The following is a 13,548-nucleotide window of genomic DNA, read 5'->3' on the forward strand; positions in this document are numbered from 1 at the left end:
TGGCTAAATTTATGTTTTGGTTAATTTCTAACCATGTGATCTTGAATTAGAAGCTTATATATGTTTTAGGACATCTTTTTAAACCATGTAATGGTTTGGTTTAAAGATCATATATTTATAAGTCATAGATCAAGAGATTTATCAAAACTAGTTGAGGAAAAAGTTTCTGTTTTTGGACTAAGTGTAAAACCAAAAACTCCAAATGTTATTTTGTGATTTTGGTGACTTTAGTTTGATGATTTAAAGCATGGTTGATGTTAGGATGATATTATGAATATGTTAGAAGTAAGATTTGATTTTTGAAATTCTTGGAGATGTTTTGATTTAAGGTCAAAACTTGTGATTCAAGTACTTGGATCTTTTTACAAAAAAGTTTGGTGTTGATTATTAGCTTTTTCTAAATGGATGTTTTAAGTATGGTTTTGAACTTAGGATTGGAAGATGTTTGTTGCAAAATTTTGGTTTAAGCATGAGTTTTGAAGTTGGAAGGAATTGCAACAAAAATCAAGGGAAATAGTCTATGGATGTTTCGGCCATAGTGTGTTCTTCATAGTTGTGTTTTGTTTTAAATTTTTTCGAGTTGATATTTAAGTTTAAGACAAAATTTACATGAGGAATGTAAATTTTAGAAACTTTTGGAGTTAGTATGCAAAATCCTTAAGTTATGGGTAAAACGGTCATTTTCCCACATGTAGAGAGTAAAATGAAAATTTTACTCTTTAAGTTAGTATTTTCCATATTTCAAATATTTAGTGATTTAGTTCTAACTTTTAGAATCACTAATTACAGTTCCTCGTGGTCGCACTTGAAGTTTTATAAGAAACGCGGAGATCGAGGTAAGTTAGCTTTTAACTTACTAGCAGTCTACTGTGTATGTGTGCTAAGTAAAAGAACTACAGTGTATGTATGTATGTTATCATATATGTCATGCCATGCCAAGTTATTATGTAATTGTCTATTATACAGAATTTATTCTGTCGTCAATTTTTATCTGTTACATAATATATTCTGTCATGTATTACTGTACCTTACAAGTACGTCATGCTAAGTATGCCATCTATTACATGTATGTCAAGTCATGTAATATTCACTGTTGCAAATATGTCATGTTAAATATGTTGTCTATTATATGTTATGCAATGTTACGAAATATTTCTATCTCAAGTTGATCATGTATTTCAAGTTATATTCAAGTCACGTTATGTTACGTCAGGGCTTCAGTCATTTCGTATTCCAGTCATGTTTCATCTTGATTACTTATGTATGGGGTTACAGCAATTGTGACGCATACACTACGTGAGACACAGCAATTGTGTCACGTAGAATACATGGGGCCACAACAACTGTGGAGTATGTATTTAAGCAGTTAAAGAATAAGTTTCCGTAGAATACATGGGACCACAACAACTGTGGAGTATGTATTTACACGTAGAATACATGGGGCCACAACAACTGTGGAGTATGTATTCTTCATGTTAAGTCAAGTTTATGTAGAATACATGGGGCCACAACAACTGTGGAGTATGTATTTACACGTAGAATACATGGGGCCACAACAACTGTGGAGTATGTATTTTTCATGTTAAGTCAAGTTTCAGATCAAGTTCATGTCAAGTCAAGTTCAGTTCATGTTTCAATTTAAGTTATGTCAATTATGCTATATTGTACGCCAAGTTATGCTTTAATTACTCATGAATTTGATTATGCATTTATGCTTTTACTGTCATGCATGCATCATTAGCTTGTGTGTAAGTTTTTTGTTAACTTACTGAGATTTATAATCAAATCTCACTTTGGTAGTCCCAACTACCATTCCTCCCGAATGGTAGATCTTGTTACAGGACCTGAAGGAGAATCAGGAGCTGATCAACTAGACACAGTTGACTAAGCGACGGTGCGACGTCAATGTTAATATAGTAGTTAACGTAAATTACTACTTGTACAATGGAGTTGCATCTTTAGTATTTTTTGGATCATAACCATTTTGGACTAGTGTTGTGATCTACTCAATGGGTCTTTATGTATGAAGTATGTTTTAAGCATTTGGGATATTTTCAATTTGGTGCCTAGTATTGCTAAAGAAAAAAATTATCCGTTGCGAATATTACATAATGTTATATGCATGTTAGGAACATTGCATCTTATATGTCATGAACGAGTGCAGGTAACCTTGTGTTGCATGTCTCGACGCTTCAAATGTCCGTCCAATCCCAAACGGAATTTGGGGGCGTCACAGAAATACTTTTTACTAACCTTTTGATTCGTGTAACTTCTATTATGAAAAAACTTAAGTAATGATCATAAATATCAGCACCACAATCAAGTTATTAACTTATCAAAACTGAACTCATTATGCAAATCCTATATTGACTCGACAACTTCATATCAAAACTTCAAATTCATAACAACTCATAATTACCATGCTAGCCGAGACCCCTTATGAACTAATCTATAGATCAACCAATAATCATCTTCAACACTATTATACTTCGAGAATATTTACATTAACATATCTAACATAGAGGTACTGAAATTATAGAAGAGGAAAATAGCAAAGAGATCATGGACTTACCAAGAGGTTAAAGCTGACTGCTAGATGAGGATGTTCACTACCTTGCTTAACACTCACTCTTTCTCGGCTATTGCTCAAAAGAAGGGTTCCTCTATGTGTGGAAATGGATTTTTGCTGAAGTGTGGACATGGGAAAGAGGATTAGAAGGAGAGTGAGTGTGTTTCCGTACAAGGGCAGGCGCAGGGCATGGCCTTGTAAGATGACTTGTCGCTGAAAAGTTAAAATTGTGTGTGTTGAATTTGTCTAGTGTGGACGTGGGAGAGGGACCAGAAGAGCGGAACAGTCCCTTGGGGCGGGCTAGTTGGCATGCGAACTTGTGCCTAATAATAAATAAATAAAGCAAACCGAATGCAAGTTGATGTGCGGACTGGATGAGTGAAATCTGAGGTGTTGGCTGGACATTTTCGGTACAAGGGCAGCATGGGCAGGGCATGGTGTTCGTAGGAGAGGCAAGGTCTTGTAAAGGGCATGAGCTTGCCTTATCTTGCACACAACCTTCTTACACAAGTGTAGTATGCTTGACATGTGTAATTGAAGACTAAATAGGTGGTGAATTGGTGATGATAGTGCCATATGTAAAGTGAGATTCCCTAGTATTTTCAGTTGACATGGATATCCTAAATGGCTGGTGACGGCGGTTAATGACGTGGCACTCTTCCATTGGACCACTAGTACTTAAAAATCATAAAAAAAAATAAAATTACTGCAACATAAAATTCTAAGGAATTCAATGGTGCGATTCTTTTTTTCTAGTTATGATTATAAGTATCTAAAAAAAATCCAAGTAGGTACACATTTTCTTTACGGATCATAAATCGAGTTTTCTTTCAAACTAATATCCTAGTTCGTTTTAATCCATAAACTTTTCCTAAGTTCTTATGGCTTAATCAATTGTCCAAATTAAAGAAGTTATTTTAGTCTAATTTTATTTTAGGATGATATAAATAGTAGTGAAATTGTTTGTATTAAGTTGTTTTATTGAGTTTTGGAAAAGGAAAAATAAAAGTTGAATAAAAATATTATAAAATTAAAATATTATTAGATTATAATTTTGTCATATAATTTTTATTTTGAAATTTAAAAAAGTAGTATTGTTTTTTATGTTTTGTTTAAAAATTGGTGAAAGTTATAATGATTAAGTAATGATTAGAAAAAGATTTGAAATTGAAAAATATTTATGTTTGAATAATATTTGAAAATGAAATGATATATGAAAAGTTTTAGGAAGAGATGAGATATCTCAATTTCCAAACAAGCCTTTAAGTTTGGTTACACTTTTTTCAATCATAAGAGTCACTGTAGTTTGAAAACTTGGCCTGTTGGAAGATACGGCCTTCAAAACTAGTTGAGAATCTGGGAAATAGAAGGTAACTTGGTTAACAAGCCACATGGTAGGTAAGTGACTTACTTTTAGACATTTGAATCTGATTTTTTTTAAATAGATTGAGGGCACCAGATGCTACTTAGAATTAGAATGGTAGCCATTGTTTCCATTTTCCAATCCATGCATATAAAGAGAGTAAATATGCTGAAGATTGATTAAGAAACAAGGAACCATATGGCCACATAGCCATGTAACTAACAGGCTACGACCTCAAGGGCCAAGGCTTCGTTAGTAGGTGGTTTTTCTTTTCCTGGTAAACAGACACCATAGGGCCAGAAAACACCTTGGTTACACCCAAAGGTCGTAAGGCACATGTGATATAGGGCTGCTTGACATCATGCCTGGGAGGACAAATTACAAGCATTTGCACCAGCCCACAACACTCGAGGCTCGAGCAACCCTCCAGAATCACTTTGCCCAGGACCTTGTTGCCAAACTTTGAACATGAAAGGCAATAAGCATCAACCCATAAAAAACACTTGGTGAAAACTCCTTATCGAGAGTTCGTGCATTTTCAAAATTAGTTAGAACTTTATTCCGGACTATCGGTATCAATAAAAATACCTTAAAGTACACTATTGAATCATTCCTACGAACAATTTTTATTTTAAAAACCATCATTTATCATCCCCTTATGAATTTTATCTATTACCTTATATCATTTCTGAATCATTTCTTTTGCTCTCATTGTGGTAACTCATTATTTTTAAATTTTATTAATTCTTTTTACTTTTTTTACCGGTTCTTTAATTATATTTTCTCTTAACATATACAACACCAAGTTACCAACCTTTCCACTTGACCCTTTGTGAGCATTCACTTATCCATTGCTTGACACCCTTCCATTTCAATTCTCACAAGACTACGGGTGTAAAAAAAAAAAAAAAACCAAAAAATCTGTTCGACTAGATCAGATTGGATTTGATATGGTTTGTAAGTAGTCTGGTGCAATACCAGTTCTTATAAATTAAATCTAATTTTAAACTAGTACAATGTCGGTTTTCATATTTTAAAAACTGGTTTAAATCAAACCGGATTGATATATATTTCTAATTTTTTATATTATATTATATATATTATATGTTCAATTATTAATTAATATAACATAAAATTTTAATCTTATTATTCAAGTATATTAATCTTATAACATAAAATTAATCTTATCATTTTTTATATAACATGATTTGATATAACATATAAATCTTAATCTTATAATATTAAATTAATATAATGTTAAATTTTAATCTTAAACATAAACATTAATATTAATTTATTAATATAAATTTACTTTTGATATATATATAAATCAATGATAAATACGTTTTTGGCATAATAAATTATGATATATATATCTTTTGTAAATATATTTTTACACATTTGATCATATATACTCATAAAAAGCCTAGAACTTATATAGACTATAATTAAATTTAATACTATACTAGTATGTGTTAATTATTATAAAATAATATACTTATACTATAATATAAATAGACTAATAGTTTAATATATATAAATATCATACTATTACTAATATAGATCATCCATAAAACTGAAAAAACTGGATTGGATTTGTCCGAAACTGAAAAAATCGGAAGTTCCGGCTTCAATAGTGAATCGGTCCAATATTGATTCTTAAATTTTCAAAACCAATGAATACCGATTCTATTCTAAAAAAATGTACAAAAACGGACCAAACCAAACTGGTTACACACCTGCACAAGACTCTTCTTTTTCACTTACCAAAAGACCCTTCAAGTTCCGCGTCAATTGCATTTGCCACATAAATATCAGGACTTTTCCTTTTCTTTTCCAGTAATGAATTCAAGGACTTTTCCTGCGCAGTGTATAATTTTCAGAGTCGACTTGCCATGATGAGCAAGAACAGTAATGGAAGGCAAAATCAAGGACATGGGAATATTGGATGGACTGCATATGATTTTTTTTTTTTGTACATTTGGGGATGGAGGTTTTGAACTCTATACCTCCATTTGGAAATGATAAATAGATAAGGATATATCATGGACCAAGAGTAGCCCAGTTCAGCGCTTTGATGAACAGAACAGTACAGTACAAAATATACACAAACAAAACCGTCTACTGCCTAAAACACAATTAACTACAAGGTGAAGACATTGGACCCAATATTGTTTTCAGCAGAGAATTGCTTAGTAACACAGTAAAAAAGAGAATGCTGGAAAATATGGACTCGAGCAAACAGACGGATTTACAATTTTAGCTGCCCTGATGATCGTATCTACTGTACAGTGAGCCCCAGCAAGAACGATTGTTACAATATATACAAAACATCCAGTACAATGCCTAAAAGATCCTGTACAACGTGGCATGAGCCTTATGGCCATGACGGTTTCCATTATTCTCACCAAAAGAGAAACAGAAAACTACACCTAAGAGCTCATGCACAGAAACCAAACATTCAAAAGTTCAAGTAATGTCTTCGTATCTTCCAAAATTTTTTTGAAGAGTAATATAAAATGTTTTATCTTCCAAAATTATTCAACTCGGGAAGAGAAACAAGCATAATTATCATCATCATCGTTACCTTCATCGCCACAAAATGTACCCCATTAACCACCACCACCAGACCCATATTTCTTGCCAAATACAATGACCTGCAACTTGTCATAACCACCAAGAACACCAGCACCTGCAACAGCACCCAAAATGTTTGCACCAGCACCCTTGAAGAGTGATTTAGGACCCTCATTCTTGATGATTTGCCTAAATGCATCCAAAGAGCTCTTATATTTGACAGCTTCTCCAGAGGTCATCATCATCCTTCTTCATACTGTGTCAATGGGGTAAGAAGCCAATCCAGCAGTTATGGTGATTCCCCATCCCAGCAAGAAACTAGCAAGGAAACTGTCCTGTAAATACCAAGCATGGCAGTACACATAAAACATGAGTACAAATACTAAAGAAAGCTATTTTAAGGAATTGGAAACAGTGCTCAACATTCCATTCAAGGAATCAAAATAATTTACAAGGCCGGACAAAAACACAAAACAGATGTGTGCCTCCCTTTCCCAGTAATAGAAAGAGAAGATAATAAGAGGGGGTATCATGAGCCAAACAAACCAAAGAACAAGGGTACAACTTCAAGAATTTCACATACCTGCAAAGCACCAACAAGCACCACAGGTTTCACAGAATCATATAGTCCAAAATAGAGCCCGCGATAAACAATAATTCCAGTGCATGAGATGTTGAATCCACGGTAAAGCCCACGAATACAATCTGATTCAAGGGTTTTCTTGTAAACATCGATCAAACCGTTAAACTGCCTCTCACCACCCTTTGTTTCAGCCTTTGCATCATTAGCCAAACGTGTTCGAGCATAGTCCATAGGATAGACAAATAAAAGAGATGAAGCACCAGCAGCGCCACCAGATGCCAAGTTACCAGCCAACCACTTCCAGTATCCATCTTCGAATTTCTTGAAGTTGAAGAGCCTCTTGAAGTAGTCCTTGAAAGCAAAATTCAAGGCCTGCATAAAGGTTGAAGGATATAAGCACTACAGGCAAAGAGAATGAAAGCAAAACAAAAGAGAAATAGTGACACCTATAATCTACACTATCATAAAAATTAAACAAAACGTTTGCAGCAATCAGATAGCAAACAAAAGCAAAGAAGCCTAACAGACCAAAAGATAGAGAAAGGAAATTGACCTGAGTAGGGAAGTATCTGATAACATTAGCTGTATTTCCTCTCCAAAGAGAAAGGATACCTTCTTCCTTAATAGTTCACGCAAAGCATTCAGCAATTCCCTTGTATGGTTCACGTAATCGACCGGTCTTGATCATCTCGTCCTGATGTTGAATTAGTAGTTTAACACGTTCTATTGGAGCAGCTGCTGTCTTGGAAACAGCAGCAGAAACTCCTCCCATGAGAAATTCTATAAGAAAACCTTTGCACCCTGCTCTTTAGGAGCTTGAACAGATACAGGAGCCAAGGACAGGAAATGTGCCAGGCCAGTGCCCTGGCATGCCAGATGCAGAGAACTCTGCAAAGCCCCATATATATGTACATCACTCACACCAGAATTCCCACAGTGCATGTTGGGGGAAAGCCTGGAAATGAGGTAAGACTGCCATGTATCTTCTGATATATTATTGGATACCCAGATCCCTCCACCATGTTACTGACTCAAGACAGTGACCTGCAAAGCAATAATATAATATCATAACTGAAAAATGAAAAAATAAGCAGCTCTTTTAATTTATCACGGTCAACACAGTTTTTTTTTTTTAATATATATATCATTTTTTTTATATTATATATATCAGTAAAAAGAGGGTCATGGATTGAACAACTATGGATTTAGGGACCTTAAGCGTCCTATAGTTGGGCTACATTAGTTAACACAGTTTTTAATGACTAACGGGCCTTTAGTTAAGCATAACATCATACACAGACAAATGGATAAAATAAAAACATACGATTCGCCACTTTCAACCACACGTGAAAGCAATACGCATGCAGCAAAAGAACAGCATAAAACAAAAAGAATTTAGCCCTAGACCAGTACAAGACCAAAATTTCCCCATTTTATTGTTTGCTGCAATATGTTATTATTCCAATTATATCTCTTCTGACATTATTTTTTAAACAACTTCAAAATTTATGACAAAATTATTGTGCAATTCACAGCGTCAGAGCAAATAAAGCATTGATAGAAAATAGACACATCCTTGACCTAAAAAAAAAAAAAAAAATTGAAGATTATGATTGTTAGCATCTACACGCAGATATCCATCAGTCAAAAATCATTATATGATAGCAATGCTACTAACAAACTCAGCACAAGAAATAAGTATTTGAAGTATCCAAATTAAAAATAGAAAAGATTCAGCCACCAAACCAACCACCCAAAGAGGCAGTTGTCATTTGAAAATAAAAACTCAGTGATCTGGTTCCAAACCAGCCTCCAAAAATAAAAAGGTACTCCACTCCCAAAAGCGGAGAGTGAACAACCAACAGGTTGTCAAGAGAGGAGACATGCTCGTATATTCCATTAAGGTAAAGAAGGCAGACTGGTAAGAAGGTGGACCACATAGGGCAGTGAACCAAAAAGCCCAGCTTTGCAGATGGCAGGCTATACAGTGGACTAGGGACTTATGCTGTGCACTGCCAACAACTCCAACGAATTCTTGGTTCCCACAACTAGGACCAAACAAATAGAACATTATATGCCCCGGAGGACAACTGAACAACTAGTTCATGGGGCTAGACCATTATCAAGCAGGGGATCGTTCAGTAACTGGGCCAAAAATAATCTTTCTTTCAAAATGTAAGAAAAGAGCCCTTTCTAAAAGATAGAAAGAGCAAATATGAAAAACAGAATGAGATTTTTAATCTACAGATTGATTATTATTTAGCGGATTTCTGTAAACTCTGAGCATGAAAAGAATACATATATAAAAAGGCTTTTAATGAGACTTTCAATAAGGAATGTCAATGAACAAGAAAACATATGCACTAGTGTCTGATTTCCTGGCATCCACGGATCACAGAATGTATCTCCCCGTGACCTTCTGCCTATAAAAGTGTACTTCCTCTTCATTGCCCAGACCGGATGGAATAGATGTTAGCCTAAGTTGTGGTGGGATGTTAGGTGCTAGCATTGGTTGATTATCGACATGGATTAATGGACTAGGGCGGGTTGGTCCGAGTGAAAACTTTTGTTCTGCATCTTTCTAGTTTCTATGATCTGGCTGGAGGATACCTGGGAAGTCTTCACTGAGCTAGATAAAGAGTGCCATAGCTAGAGGCGGCAACCATTAGGTAGAAAATTTACATCCATGTGATGTCTTGTTCACTACCTCTGGTCATGACTCATAATTAGGCAATTGGCCCACTTCTATTCTGACTATAGCTACAACCTATCTCATACTGGGGAGAAATGTACTACCATGCCACCTCCCAAACAACTACATATCAATAAAAATTGACAACTACACAAAGTGGAAAGTTTGATTTCCTTTACTTGATCAATTTCCTCAGCAACCAAACAGAAATTGGAAAATAAAAGAAGTAAATGAAATGGAAGCGAAGAAATATTGAAGAAACCCTGACCCGAAGAGGTAGCCGTTGCTCATTGAATGATGGTTTTGACCTTCACAAATGATTGAAACCACACTTGTGCCACTGTGCCACTGAGAGTCCGATTGAACACGCTGCGTGAAAGTGAAACCAAAAGGGTAATGCAAAACTAAAGAGTAATGATAAGTTTACCGCCCCATACCGCTGGTTTTCTACTCATCGGGTCCTTGTTTATGTTTGGACAGTGCTACTCTCACATAGAAGTCCACCGAAACGTCTACCGAGAAGGCTAATGTCTTTTTATTATTATTATTTTTAAATGTTTTGTTAAATTTAGTAAAAAAATATATAAAAATAAATAAATATTATAAATCCGTTAAAAAATATTTACTTAACAATTAAGTAAAATAAAATAAAATTGAGAATCGATGGCAACCATCGGTGACCACCACCTCTTTACACAGCATTTATCTTTATTTTTTCTTTTCTTCTCTATTGCTACTATATGCTTTTGAAAAATATTTTCTCTACAATAGATGTGATTTGCTTCCTCGTGTCAAAATGATGTACCTAAACAGAACGAAATTTCAAAATATTTCATTTTGAAATTCAAGTCTTATCCCATGGTTTCCTTTTATTTTTGCTAGGCTCTCCAATGAACCCATAGGTTGAGAACGAAGTCTTCGAAGGGTGAGCGAACATCTTCCAGCATCGTCGAAGGGCCTGTGAACCACTCCTCGCATTGTCGAAGCATGAAGTCAATGGCACTGTCGAATGCGAGATAAACAACATACCTGTTCCCAAACCTGTCTCCCGCACTAAATCTCTCTCTCTCTCTCTCTCTCTCTCTCTCTCTCTCACACACACACACACACACAAAAACCTTGGTGCTGCTAATAGCCAAACTTCCTCTCACCTTCGAGTCACACTTCTTACGGTGTGGCCACGGAACAACAGTGCCTTCAAAGGTAGGGGTACTTCTCTCTCCCTCTCCTTCAACTCTCTCTCTCTCTCTCTCTGTCTAAATCTCTCTCTCTCTCTCTCTCTCTCTCTCTCTCTCTCTCTCTCTAATTGATGTGAAGAATAAGGGAGCTTAATGGAGCTAAGTTGGTCTTTGTTTACAGCTAGCTATTGGGAATCCTGTGAAGCTAAGGTCAAACTAAGTTGGTTAAACTTCAATCGCTATAAGGGTATTTTCTCTTCAGCTATAATGTTGAATATTCAATCTTGTACTTGTTGTTTATGACTTGGGTGCTCTCGAATCATATCCCTAAAATTATTACTATTCTTGTTGTATATTAAGCTCATTGTTAGCATTGGTATTTGGTTTCTATTTGAAGCTTTTGAGAACTTTAAAATGAATCTTGAGTCAAATTTTGGAGTGGGTATCTTGAAATCTCAAGGTTGAGCTTGTAGGTGTAACTGGATGTTGTCTTTAAGGCATTAAGGTGCACGATTTTGGATAAGAATTGAGGCATTAAGAACTAATTGGTACTTGCAGTTAATTTCTGGAATTGGGATGGGTTGTGGCTGTTCCAAGCTCTCAGCGTATTGTTGGGATGAGTTGTTAATTTCAAATTTTTTTGGGAAGTTGGATGGTGTGGACTATGTGGATATGGATAATGGCCTGTGCTAGCAAACATTTCTACCACCATTAACATATTCTTCTGCTACCTTTTCTCGCTGATTCATTTTTTCCTCAATGTCCATGATTTTACTCTGCTCACCTTCTTTATCTCCCTATCATTTCTCTCTCTCTCTCTCTCTCTCTCTCTCTCTCTCTCTTGGGGAGAAGCAAGAAGTCAATCTCACCTCGTATTGTTAATGTTTGTTGTTAACTTGTGTTGGTAACTGTTTCTAATGAGCTAATTAGCATAGTCTATTAATGAGTGCAGGTCAATAACAGAGATAGATGGTAGACGACATCAAGTACAAATTCAAAATAGAGCACACAAAATAAAGTCCGAACCATTTCTAATATTTTGCTGGTTTTTTGTCAAAAATATTGTATATGATGTTGGACTTTGATTACTAATGGCTATATGGCCTCCTTATCCAATTTCCTTATTGATGCCTATATGGCCTTGTTGTTTTAGCTTGATGTGTCTCACAGGCAAAAATAGTATTTATTCTCTTGTTCTTTCTTTCTTGATAGTTTCTCTTTGACGCCGAATTTAGAATGTATGGAATTTGACAAAAATGAAATGAGGATTCTACTTATTGTATTTAGAAGGATGGAAACAAGTATTAAGTCTAATTTTTTGAAATATTTATATGAACAACAATAAATATTATTTTTGACTTGTTCCAAATCCACTTAGAAAGCATAATTTTGAGTTGACCTCAACAATTTACTTTTTATTGGCAATATTCCATATTGGAAAAAAAAAATTACAGATTGTTTGCAAGATTTTGGAGGACTGATAAAATGATGGCATGACTGGCTTTTGTATTAGATATGCTTGGGAAAGCATTTGATAGCGTGGGAAAGCATTTGCAAATTTTTAGGTGACTTTTAATGTCATCATATTGACTGTACACTCCACATTTTTTGGAAATTTTTTTCATTATATGTTACAAGCAAAATCAGTGTTGAGATTTCAAAAACACATTTGCAATTACATTTTGCATAGCTTTATCTTGGTCTATTATTTTAGTTTGTGGTGCTTGGTCATTCATGCACTCAAGTCATAACTCAAATAACCATACAAACGTGTCTGTATCATCTCCAGAAATCAAGCCATATCCAAATAAAATCGATTGACCATGATGATTAACTCCCACAAAAGGAGCAAATGGCATTTTGTATGAATTGGTCAAGTATATTGTGTCAAAAGTCATAACATCACTAAATGATCCATACGCAGCTCTACTACGGGCATCTTGTTGGGGACCTCAGTCTAGAACCTAAACATTAAGGTCCATGGGCTTGCTTTGTTGTGATGATGGCCGATTGTGCCTATCCAACTTGCTTAGCCTTGGGCTTGCATGGCAATAGAGGTTTCCTAGGTTGATGATGGTTTAGTGTTTGAGTAATGGAAGTGATGATGATTATGATGTAGTAGGGTAATCTAAGTGATGATTTGGTGTGTTTGATGCAATGTGGAACGGCTTGATGGTTGCCCTTGTCGTTGGCACCACTTGGATGATGCTTAGATTTAGTATGGTGAAGTATAGCTAGGGTTTTGGGTGGTGGCTAAAGGGGATTACGAAATTGGGAAGTGATGTATTAGGGTTAGAGTTTAGGATGGGTTGCTAGGGTTTGGAAAGCGTTTGAAAGAGTCTAGGGTTGCTCCTTGACTTTAGGGATTGGCTAAGATAAGATGAGGAAGGTTTTGGATATGGTAAAAGGATGGAGTTGGATGGTATTTGAATGAGTCTAGTGTTGTTCCTAGAGTGTAGGAATTTGGAGATGGAAGATAAGATTTGTATGATGGGTAAGGTGGCTAGGGTTTGATCCTAAATGATAAGATCGATGGGAGTTGTTTAGGACTTGGAGTTTGACTAAGGCAATGGATGTATTTCGAAT

General features: G+C 35.3%; 1 pseudogene; it reads right to left on the bottom strand.

Annotated features, from left to right (window-relative positions):
- Positions 1-5,971: 5,971 nt before the first annotated feature.
- Positions 5,972-10,042, bottom strand: LOC122304015 (annotated as a pseudogene).
- Positions 10,043-13,548: the final 3,506 nt, after the last annotated feature.

The sequence above is a fragment of the Carya illinoinensis genome, chromosome 3 (assembly GCF_018687715.1).
Source record: "Carya illinoinensis cultivar Pawnee chromosome 3, C.illinoinensisPawnee_v1, whole genome shotgun sequence".
Lineage (NCBI taxonomy): Eukaryota > Viridiplantae > Streptophyta > Magnoliopsida > Fagales > Juglandaceae > Carya > Carya illinoinensis.